This window comes from Poromitra crassiceps (genome assembly GCF_964638095.1).
Source record: "Poromitra crassiceps genome assembly, chromosome: 15".
Classification (NCBI taxonomy): domain Eukaryota; kingdom Metazoa; phylum Chordata; class Actinopteri; order Beryciformes; family Melamphaidae; genus Poromitra; species Poromitra crassiceps.
The window spans coordinates 4,847,858-4,856,175 of record NC_139634.1 but is presented as its reverse complement, the minus strand read 5'-3'; the positions used below and the strand labels follow the sequence as shown (position 1 = coordinate 4,856,175).

Sequence of the window (8,318 nt, the reverse complement as noted above, 5' to 3'; positions counted from 1 at the left end):
AAATAATGTGAGTATGCACATCTCATATATTATTCCAGTAGTACAACATGTTATTACATTATAATTCTACTTTCATATTAAGTCTATGGATAGGCTATAAAACGAGGGGTAGGACTTGATAAGTATTGACTTCTTCCTACTCCTTTTCAGGCATGATAAACAAATGTAAATTGCTTGATAATTTGCTGTATACTGTATGCTGTGAACTCTAATTGACTATTTTTGCTTGGCATTTTCTTGCCTATATTTCTTTTATTCTTTATCTGTCTTTTCCCCCACTATGTTCAAAATAAATCTAATCTAATCTAATCTAATCAACCATGTGCAAAATGAGTTATTCATTTCTACGTATTTTGTGTAAAAATACACAAAATAAGTAGATAAATAGAAACAAGTATCTTATACAGTCACATTCATTAATAGATGTGGAAGGTGCTTTTGTTGGGAGTCAGATATTGTCAGAGTCTCTTGATGATCCGAGGAGTCACAGAGAGAGTCAGTTAGCTCTGTTCTGGCTGTTTAGGAGCGGTGGACTTTTCTTCCTGTAAGCACCATAAAGACACAGATGAGAACACATTACAACACAGAGCAAAGCGCTACGTTACTCATTAATGATGATGTGTCTATCTAGCCTGGTGATTCATTGAAAGGCAGATATAGCATATTTGTGATGTCAGACTGCTATGGTGTTATTTGCCATAAAGCGTATACTCACAAGAGGCGAGACAGGTGTCGGAGCAGCCAATTCTTATTGGGGTCCAGGCAGTACCTCACATGAGCCTTGCAGGTGAGACTGTGGGAAATGGATAACAGGGGTGAGCTCAGGTGAGATGAAATGCCCTGACAGTATCTCACCACAAGTACACAATGTGTCATGCAGGTAGACTGAGGTGCTCGTCAGAGATTGTGACATAATATCATTTTATGTAACCAATCCAGATTGCTGTGTGATGTATAGAGCTGTTTTCTATTACTGATCTATTTCACAATCAGTTTTTGTTCAACATTTCAATCAAACATTTGATGAAAATGCCATGTCAGCTGAGCCATGAGGTGTTAAGAATGACTTAGAATTCACGCCATTCACTCGTAAATGATCTTTCAGCTGTTTAAAGTTTCCCCTTAAAGGAACAGCTCGCCCTAAAATCTAAAATACATATATTCCCTCTCACCTGTAGTGCTATTAATCCATCTATATCATTTTGTGTTAGTTGCCTGAGTTTTGGAGAGATCGGGCCCTATCTTGCCCCTGGCCTTAAAATAGCGTTTAACGCCAGGCCAAGCGCTATTTAGTGGGCGTGGTCAGCGCATTCCATATTCTCCACTCAGCGCTACACCCGGCATTAACAACACCTTTTAAGTGTAGAATTATTCACAACGTACTCATTGGAGAAGTGCAGTAAACAAATCAGAATCTCCCTTTCATGTTCCAATTTCACGGAGCGATCCAATCCGGTTTGAAAAGCCCGACCAAAGCGCTCTGAGCTCCCCCCCTCCCTCTTTCATCCCCGTCTGTCTCCATATATATTATTCCATATTATTATGCTTCTCAAACAAATCTCATTGCAGTTTAAATACAGCAAGCATGTAAATACGCTACACTATAGCAAGATCAAAGTGAAAAGAATGTTCTAAACGCATCAGCTAGAAAAATATAGCCTATCCCTGGATGTCATGATGAGATTAGATTGGTGAAAGTCTGGGCGAAAGTTAGTTTCATGGAGGAACTATTTTGACGGAACTACACCCACTAGCTGCTAGTTCCTACACGAGATTGCAAAAGAAAATAGTTCCTACATGAAACTACTCATAACAAAGTCTGTGCATTATCTTGAGTAACAGGGTCATGATTTCTGGAAAGAGACATTGCTGTTGAGTTTTTCAAATGTATTTTTTTGGTGCTTCGAGCACCACAAGCCAAGTGCCATCCAGTTCCATTGTATTGGAGAGAAGGCAGAAACTCTGCGGCCGATATATCCAAAACTCAGGCAACTAACACAAAACGATATAGATGGATAAATAGCTCTGCAGGTGAGAGGGAATATATGTATTTTAGGGTGAACTGTTCCTTTAAGTTGCTACAAAGATAAGATCAGTTTTATGTGCATACAAGGTAAATATCATGTCATGTTCCCTCTACTGCTGAGTCTACTGCTGTATTTGAGCTGCAGTAAGGGACGAATCAGTGTGACGTCACTGCCACACAAAAAATGCGTAACCCCGTGGCAGTTAACTAGTATGAGTTGTGCCAAAAAAAAAGAAATATCTCAAAAAGTATACATCACATCGCTTATATTTTGACATTCTGAGAGAGAGCAGAATTAGCTCGAGTTTGATGCATGTCGTGTTAAGGTTGTGTGAATTGTCGGAGTTTTTAAATTGTAAACACGGTCAGCCGGCTAGAGTCAGACGCTCAAAAACTCAGGCTCCATAGGGTTCCATTGCCGTTGCCACCCAGTGACGCGGTTTGTCTACCAAAATGCTGCTCGGCTGATCCCTCGTATACATACTGAAAGCCGACACCTCGTGTTGGTATGGCATGACATTAGCACCACACACTTGGAAATCTCGATTGCAAATGTTCTTACACAATCTCCACTTTGTCACAGAAGATGGTTTTGGGGTGGATCTGGAGATCCTGGATGTTGGCCACAGGGCACGTGTTCCTGAACGCAGTGATCCCACTACACAGACACCGCCGTCCCGTTTGAGAGCCTGGAGCTGGACGGGGAGACGGGTAAGGTCATGTCATTTCATTCATCATCTATTCGATTCAGCTACTTACACAAATCCAAAATATTGAGTGGATTGTAATTCTTCAGCTCTTATTGTCTTTGAACCAAACAAACCTCACGAGCGTATTGGACACACATTGCAGTCGTAATAGACATGAAGAAAATCAATAGAAACTCACGCAGTGCAGTAGAGATGCTGACCATGACGGCCAGGAGCAGAACCGCTTGAATGATGCTGGACATTGTTGGTTTCCTCGTTAAGCACGGAGGCTCGTTAGTTAAGCACTGAGGCTCGTTAAGCATGGAGGCAAGAAATGGTGAGAAAGTGTGGTGACAGAAGCAGTGTGAGGGCTACAGGCAGAGGGTTCTGTTATATAGCATCTCTTAGAGCTTTACCTCATCCTTCCTTCCTGTCACCAAGGGAACTTTCACACTCTAAAAACTGATAACTGCCAAAACCACGAGACCCCTCTGACATGTTCACTCATCCTGCTTTACTCCTACAACTTGACATTTGCCATATACAGTGCTCTCCAGTTCAATTCGCGCACTTTAGCCCAGAGCCACATTCTAGGTTAGTCTATGAACAACTGCAGAGGACTTGCAGAGCAAACCTTTATGGGTCCCGAATATGACATCACCTTGTGTTATGACATCATCAGTGAGACCATCCGAGAGGCATGATTTAAGACACTTATGAATCATGACATCATCACCGTCTGTGACATCATCAGTGATCTATGTGACATCATAGTAGGAATGATGACATCATCCTAACACCAAGCCGGTTGCCAACGCAAGTGCCAATGGTGGGGCACCAAAGTTCAATGTCACTGTGACCTCCATGGCCATCCCATTTTCGTGCACGAAATCTCAGGAACGCCTTGAGGGAATTCCTTCAAATTTGGCAAACGTCCACTTGGATTCAAGAAGAAGAAGAAGAAGAACTGGACGGACAAACCCATCTTTATTTGTCACATGAACACACCCAACACACACATGCGGCCAGCAACACACACACACACACATGCTGATGGTGGCCGGTGAAACAGTCTCTGCATTTATCCCATCCAGGCTTGTCCTTCCTCCGGGGGGCAGCCAGGAGCAGTGGGCAGCTTTCTTGTCTAGTGCCCGCCGCCCGGGGACCAACTTCAGATGTTCTAATGAAACAATGTAACTTTTGGGTTCATGTCCCCTTCCCTTCACTGGACACATTCCCACCAATTTGATTCAGATGAAAGAACAATTATGTCACAACTCTCCTAATGCAGACTTTATAGGTCAAGAGAAAGGAAACCAACTTCAACTTTCAACTTTATTTGTCACTGGAGGGTAAGTGGTTTTGCAGCAGGACATGCAAGACAGACATACTGTAGATAGTAAACTATAAAGTACAACACACCTACGTATGGGTACATCAAACATCAAAATAATAAAGTGCTTAATATGCAAATAAAACACAAATAAATAAACTGCTGAATTCAAGATCAACATGTCACCAATATACATCATCATCATCATCATGGGGGGGGGGGGCAAAAGGAGGAGTCATTATTTCACAGTGAAAATATTGGCATGTGTTTATGTGTGTTGATGACTCAATACGCAGAATGCGGTGGTGAGTGGTGTGTGGCTGATAAAAACAGCTGATGTAGTGTTTAACCCCCAAATCTCTTAAAATATAAAAATATATAAAAACACAGGAATCCTTAGTGTGAAGCTGTAGGTTTGGAACAGAATTCTTTGTTTTGAAAACAGGAGAAGGCTGCTGTGCGGATTCAGGACAGAATGAAGTGTCTTACTCGACTCTAAGGTTAGTGAAGGTTAGCAGTTAGTGAGGGACTTTCATCTGTTTCTACAGTTAGTATGCTGAAGAAAAGTGGTGAGATGAGTCATAACTTGTGTAGAACACCTAACTGGATGGGAGCGTCCCTCGCACTCACACTATGATGACCTCCATCACCATCCAAAAAGACTTGGCAAGCTTGAATATTTCATCCTTCTCAGTGAATATTTCATGGCGTGTATTTATAGTGGATGGCAGAGTGCACCTACTCACATCAGAGCTGAAGTACTGTACTGCATGTTGGTTCATACATGCTGCTGAGGACAGGGAGGTGACTCTGAGGTCCAGAGCTGAATGGCGGTGCACATCGTACAAAGGTAGTTAGGAATAAATGACCGACACAGGTGGAAAATTGCCCTTATTCTGGGTAGTGGTTTCAAATGGGGGGCGTTTGGGTTATGTGTGTGAGGGGATTACTCACCTGCCCATTTCTATGTTTTCATATTTCCATCTTGCGAGGCACACAATCTAAAAGCACATAGGGGACCTAATGGGAACAGGAAGTAATAACCATATCACTGCCTGATATGGTTGTACAGCACATATAGTACGAGAGAGGAAGTCAGGAAGCTATGGGAGAGAGAAGGGAGGACATGCAGCAAATGACCACAGGTGAGATTCGAACCCAGGTCACTGTGGGAAGGATCGAGTACATGGTCCTACACACTCTCCTCACCCCTATGGATGTGCTGCTCTGTGTCACTGACCTCAGGCCAAAAGAGACTTCTGAGGAAATACAAAGGGAACAGTGAGGGAGCAAGTGGGCAGACTGCCAGCTTCTACAGGTGTTTGATGTAGACTACTGGAGTATCCATGACTACAGGACATACACACACACACACACACACACACACACACACACACACACACACACACACACACGACACACAACACCAAAAAGGAACATACTTTAATGTATATTGTCACACCTGCAGGCCACATATACTCTGTTCTGTCACCCTGCAGGCTGCAGGCCACATATACTCTGTGCTGTCACCCTGCAGGCTGCAGGCCACATATACTCTGTGCTGTCACCCTGCAGGCTGCAGGCCACATATACTCTGTGCTGTCACCCTGCAGGCCACATATACTCTGTTCTGTCACCCTGCAGGCTGCAGGCCACATATACTTTGTTCTGTTACCCTGCAGGCTGCAGGCCACTCTGTTCTGTCACCCTGGAGGCCACATATACTCTGTTCTGTCACCCTGCAGGCTGCAGGCCACATATACTCTGTGCTGTCACCCTGCAGGCTGCAGGCCACATATACTCTGTTCTGTCACCCTGCAGGCTGCAGGCCACATATACTCTGTGCTGTCACCCTACAGGCCGCAGGCTACATATACTCTGTTCTGTCACCCTGCAGGCTGCAGGCCACATATACTCTGTGCTGTCACCCTGCAGGCCACATATACTCTGTTCTGTCACCCTGCAGGCTGCAGGCCACATATACTCTGTGCTGTCACCCTACAGGCCGCAGGCCACATATACTCTGTTCTGTCACCCTGCAGGCTGCAGGCCACATATACTCTGTGCTGACAGAACAGCACTCAATGGGTTGAATTGCCAGTGTGGTACGCGCTAACAAAGAGCTTGCCCAGGGCCGTTTGTCCAACTGCAGGACGTTAGCAATGGTTGCTATGGGGAGGAGCCAAGGTAACGCACCCTTTAGCGGACCAATCAGAAGACCAACAAAGAGTGAAATGTGACATCATCAGTGACATCATAAATCCTTCATTGCATGGGGCTATAAATTGGACCGGTGCAACTTGATATTTCCAAGCCTGTGTAAAATGGATGCAGGTAAAGAGAAGGAATGCAGCGCCTTGGGAGGGCTCTTCCAGCTCACCATGAACGACATGAAGGGCAGTTATCCTGCATGGGAGGACTTTGTAAGCAAAGGAACCAAGCTACAATCACAGCTCAGGACGACCATCTTGGTGAGCGGAGCCTTCCTGGATGCCTTTCAGAAGGTGGCAGACATAGCCACTGGAACCAGAGGTGCGACCAAGGAGATTGGCTCTGCGTTAACCAGAATGTGTATGAGACACCACAAAATCGAGTCCAAACTCAAACTGCTTACTACAGCCCTCTCGGACAGTCTCATCTCTCCATTGGAGTTAAAGATGAAGGAGTGGAAGAAGGTGGCCAGTCAGCTGGACAAAGACCACGTCAAAGAGTGTAAGAAGGCGAGGGCGGACGTCAAGAGGAAGATTTCAGACACCATCAAACTGCAGAAGAAGGTGAAGAAAGGGAAGTACAAGGTGCAGGGCCAGCTGGACTACGCGCTGCAGGACCTTCAAGTCAGTTACGCCGTCCTGGAGGAGACCGAGAAGAGAGCGGTATGCAGAGCAATGATCGAGGAGAGAGGACGCTACTGCAGCTTCGTCACCATGCTCAAACCTGTGCTGGACCATGAGGTCGGCATGCTGGAAGACGTGATCCACCTGCAGACCATTCTAGAAGAGATGACCAACCTGACAGCTGAGCCCACTAAGCTGCATCCAGCCAGCGAAAGGGTGATTTTGGACCTGAAGTGTTCTGATTTCAACTACACCTACCAGACGCCTCCAGCCTCTCCTAGTAACACACTGTCCAGGAAGAGTATTATCAGTGACTACCTGTCCGGATCAGCGAGTGTTCTCTCCCTGGACTCCTCCATCAGCTGTGCTATGGATGGAATACACATCCAGGACCCGCAGTCCAAACGGTCCGCCTCCACCGTCAGCCTATTTGCCGAGCCCGAGGTGATGGGCGGCTCCCTGCACCAGTCGCAGTCTCACACGGCCACCATCCGCTGCCAACCGGCAGCCTATCGGATGGGGACGTTCAGTGGGGCGGTGCCCATCCTCATCTGCACCCCCAAGGTGCCCCTGGAGGCCCTGGCAGGCAACGCAGGGAGCGGCGAGCAGGTTTTCATGCCTCCCCCTGTGGGAGGAGCTCCGCTGGCCGGTGGTTTGGGTCACAACAAACTCTGCCCCTCCACACAGAGCCTACAAATCCAGCAACTCAGCCAACAGCAACATAACACACAGCAGTCGCAGCAGCACCGTCCGCAGCAGCTGATGACCCAGCAGCTTCAAACCAAACAGCAATATAATCAACAGCAGCAACAATACCAGCAACCTAATCAACAACAGCAACTGTGTCAACCTCAGCAGTCGTTGCTTCAGCAACTGCAACAGTTGCAACATCAACAGCAACAAAATCAGCATCATCAAAAGCAGTACCAGCAACAGCGGCTCTTCCAGCAGCAGAGGCCAGGCTCGGCTACCCAGGCAGCTGCGCCGGCTCTGGGGCACGACGCTCACTACCAGGCCCAGGCTCCGCCCCCGGCCCAGGACCAAGACCCAGAGGAGAGCCGGGGGGGCCGAGGAGGAGGAGACATGTTGACCCTCCTCAGAGGAGTCAAGCTCCGAAGGACCGTGACGAACGATCGCTCCACGCCAGCCATTTAAGCACACAAATTGTATCTTTTAAGTTAATTTCACCTACTCCATGTGCATTATATTTGACTACAATGTTGCACAGCTGTTTACACACTGTTTAAGTTCACTTTATCTTTGTCTATTTGTACTGTAGTAATTTTGTAACCATATCTGTAAGATGTAATGGGTGTGACATTTACATTAATATGTCTTTTTCTCAAAATAGAGCAGTTGTTTTTGCAGCTACAATGTATCAACATGGCCTATATGGGAAAGGGAAATTTCTCTTACTGACAGTCCTTCAACTTTGA

General features: G+C 46.1%; 1 pseudogene across 1 annotated transcript; it reads left to right on the top strand.

The window, feature by feature from the left end:
- Positions 1-6,372: 6,372 nt before the first annotated feature.
- On the top strand, positions 6,373-8,037 carry LOC310790826 (protein MTSS 1 pseudogene; annotated as a pseudogene). The gene has a single exon. The product of its transcript is annotated as a protein MTSS 1 pseudogene (transcript).
- Positions 8,038-8,318: the final 281 nt, after the last annotated feature.